The sequence below is a fragment of the Heptranchias perlo genome, chromosome 35 (assembly GCF_035084215.1).
Source record: "Heptranchias perlo isolate sHepPer1 chromosome 35, sHepPer1.hap1, whole genome shotgun sequence".
In the NCBI taxonomy this organism is placed as follows: Eukaryota; Metazoa; Chordata; class Chondrichthyes; order Hexanchiformes; family Hexanchidae; genus Heptranchias; species Heptranchias perlo.
Genome location: NC_090359.1, coordinates 4282420 through 4285824, shown reverse-complemented (window position 1 = coordinate 4285824; position 3405 = coordinate 4282420). Strand labels below are relative to the sequence as shown.

Here is a 3405-nt window from a genome sequence, read left to right as displayed (position 1 = left end):
GCATTCAGCAGGCAAACATGTAGATATTCAAAGCACTGTCTCTTGAAATGTAGGCATTGCTTGGATCGTGTCATCGCACAAAGTTTACATTTTGTTTTACGCCAATCTTCATGCATCAGTGCCTTGCAATATTTATTCACAGATTATCCGGCAAGACTGCAACAGGAGCTGCGCTGAGCAGATTGAAACAGAAACAGTGACGAGGGTAGCGATAGATTTGAATAGCAGCTGTGTGATTGGCTGAGCATCGATACCAAGCAGAAAAAAAAGGGTGGAAGCTGAAGGAAGAGATGAGGAAGGGCCCAGTCAAAGTGGCAGTTTAGAATTGTCCAATTCTTGCAGTTTTGCTGATGGGAGATGGTTGGCAAAAGCCTCGAGAAGTCAGTGATGCAGCGACACGGCCGTGCTGAGCAAAGAGCCAAATGTCTTTGGATGGAGGGTGTAGCTTTTATTCTCGAATGGGTTCCATGGTGTAATGGTGAGCACTCTAGACTCTGAATCTAGCGATCCGAGTTCGAATCTCGGTGGAACCTGGGTTGTTTTTGTACCATTCGTTTCCAACTGCAGGGCGAAAAAACAAAATGCAGTTGGAATCCACTCCCTGCTGGTGGGAATTTGCTGCCTCAATCAATGAGGTTCCCGTTGCTTCTTTCGGTTTCAGTTCATCAGCTCAACTGGACTTTTGCTTTCCCAAATCAGCAGAAGAGAAAGTTGCATTTTGTTTAATGCTGAATTTCACTGCACCAAAGAATGGTGTTTGCTGAACTTTTCTTTGTAATCTGCATTCAGCAGTCAAGCATGCAGAAATTCAAAGCATTGTTTCTTGAAAGGCAGGCATTGCTTGGATCATGTCCTCGGGCAATGTTTACATTTTCTTTGCAAGATGTTGCAGTTTTGATGATGGGAGAGGTTTGTCCGTAGCCTCGAGGTGTCAGTGATGTGGCATTATTGCAGTGCTAAGAAAAGAGCCAAGTGTCGTCGACTGGTGGGTGCCACCTGAAGTATTCAGTTGGTTTCCATAGTGCGTTGGGAAGCATTCCCGATCTGGGATTCAAGCGATGCAAATTCAAATCTCGATTAAACCTTGAATTTTGTCCTAGTCGTTTGCAAATTGAGGGCAAACAAGTAAAAAGCACTTGGAATCCAATCCCAGTTGGATGGTAGTTCGCAGCTTCATTCAGTGAGGATCGAGCTCTTTTCTTTTCACCCCGAACTTCATGCATCAGTGCCTTGCATTGTTTATGCACTGATTATCCAACGAGACGAGCTGCGCTGAGCAGTGTGAAACAGAAGCAGCAACAAGGGAACCGATGGATTTGACAGCAGCTGTGTGATTGGCTAATCATCTATACTGATCACAGGGGAAAGTGGGGAAGCTGAAAGTCTGGATGAGAAAGGGCGGAGCCAAAATGGCAGTTTTGGATTGACCAGTGCTTGCAGTTTTGCTGATGGCAGAGGTTTGCCATTCGCCCCATGCAACGCACTGGCGATGCTGATAAAGGAGCCCCGTGGCTATGAAGGGAGGGGGCCACCTGTTTTAATGAATGTGTTCCATGGTGTTATGCTGAGCTCTCTGGACTTAAAATCTCGTGAGGCGAGTTCAATCCACGAAAACACCGTTACTGTTGTCCCATTCGTTTGTTACTTTTTGGGAAACAAATAAAAGGCACCTGGAATCCCATACCTGTTCGTGGGCAGTTCGCAGCCTCAATCGATGAGGCTCGAGCTCCTTGTATAAATTTGGCCCTTTGTGAAAGGCAAATCGTATTGAACTAACTTGACAGATTTTTTGATGAGGTAACGGAGAGGGTTGATGAGGGCAATGCGATTGATGTGGTGTATATAAACTTTCAAAAGCCGTTTGATAAAGAGCCTTATAATAGGTTTATCGTCAGGATTGATACCGATAGAATAAAATGAGCAGTAGCAACATGGATAGAAAATTGCCTCAGTAACAGGAAGCAGATAGTAGTGATGAACGGTTGTTTTTCGGATTGGAGGGAGGTGTACAGTAATGTTCCCCACAAATCGGTGCTCGCACCACTGCCATTTTTGATATTTATTAATGACTTGGACTTGGGTGTACAGGGCACAATTTACAAATTTGCAGATGACACAAACCTTGGAAGTATAGTGAACAGTGAGGAGGATAGTGATAGACTTAAAGAGGATATAGAAATTTAACGCAGAAAAATGAAAGGTGATGCATCTCGGTAGGAAGAACGAGGAGAAGCAATATAAATTAGAGTGCTCAATTCGAAAAGGGGTACAAGAACAGAGAGATCTGCGGGTATTTGTGCACAAATCGTTGAATGTTTCGAGGCAGTATGAGAAAGCGGATCGAAAACGCATACAGGTCGGATTCGCACCAATGTTCATTTGCGCCTTGAAGCCTGTCGATACATTTCGATCTGCGTCACGCTGGACAGACAAACACGAAGAAAGCAATGCTGTCCTCTGGAAAGACAGCCACCCGATTGTTCACGAATTTTACTTGTCGAATCTTGTGATCCAGGTGATGGTAACTGAAGAACTGGTTTTTGTTTTGATGCTTTTTGGCTTTTTTCTTTCAGCAGTTGAGTTGCATGACCGACGGGCAGCGCGACAGAGCTGCGAATGGCGGTTGGTCGTTGCACATTTGGCAAGTTGGGGCGGCGCAGCAAGTTCGGAAGTGTTCCGCCTTGATCTTCATAGTTCTGTTGAAACGTGCGATTGAATCGAGTCGAGGATAAATGTAAAGAGCGCCTGTGGCGAAAAAGGAGCGATTACAGGCCATGAGCGAAAGGTCTTTCAAATTCTCGTGGTGCACGACGCTGTGTGCGGATAAGGAGATTTTAAAACGTGTGCAGGAAAGTAAAGTGCGATCTTGTGTGTGAGATGAGCACAAGAAAGTTGTGCTTGAAGCTGCGCCCTTGAGGAATGTTTCAGGTTGTCAGGAAAGCGGTTATCGTGAAAGCTCAGAAATAAATCCAGAAACTGCTGGTAACACTCAGCAGGTAAGGTGGTATCTGTGGACGGAAAGTCGCTTCACCGGGGCGTCATTGTGCACTTTCTTGATACTTCACGTTATTCACATCTTACACTCGCAACACCACCGTGCGCCAATCAGGAACTTGCTGATTTGAGCAGAGTTCAGCGAGCAATGCAAAATTCATCCACCGTGGCATCGGATTGGAGCGAGGCCCAAGACTTCTGGTTGAAAATAAGGTGGGAACCAACACATCCAACGGTAAATGCAATAATGGCGCGGATGAGATACAAAGTCATGCGTGCAGAGCACAAAGGGTCAAGAATCCATCACCTCAAACACTCGGCCACCTTGTCGCATGAATATTGCTCAGAAAGCCCATTTATTTGATTCGTTCAATGGAAAATCCTCGACTCAAAGGTCAAAATGCAAGAAAA

General features: G+C 45.3%; 1 non-coding gene across 1 annotated transcript; it reads left to right on the top strand.

The window, feature by feature from the left end:
* Window positions 1-461: 461 nt before the first annotated feature.
* On the top strand, window positions 462-533 carry trnaq-cug (transfer RNA glutamine (anticodon CUG)). The gene has a single exon. It is a non-coding gene; the product is annotated as a tRNA-Gln (tRNA).
* Window positions 534-3405: the final 2872 nt, after the last annotated feature.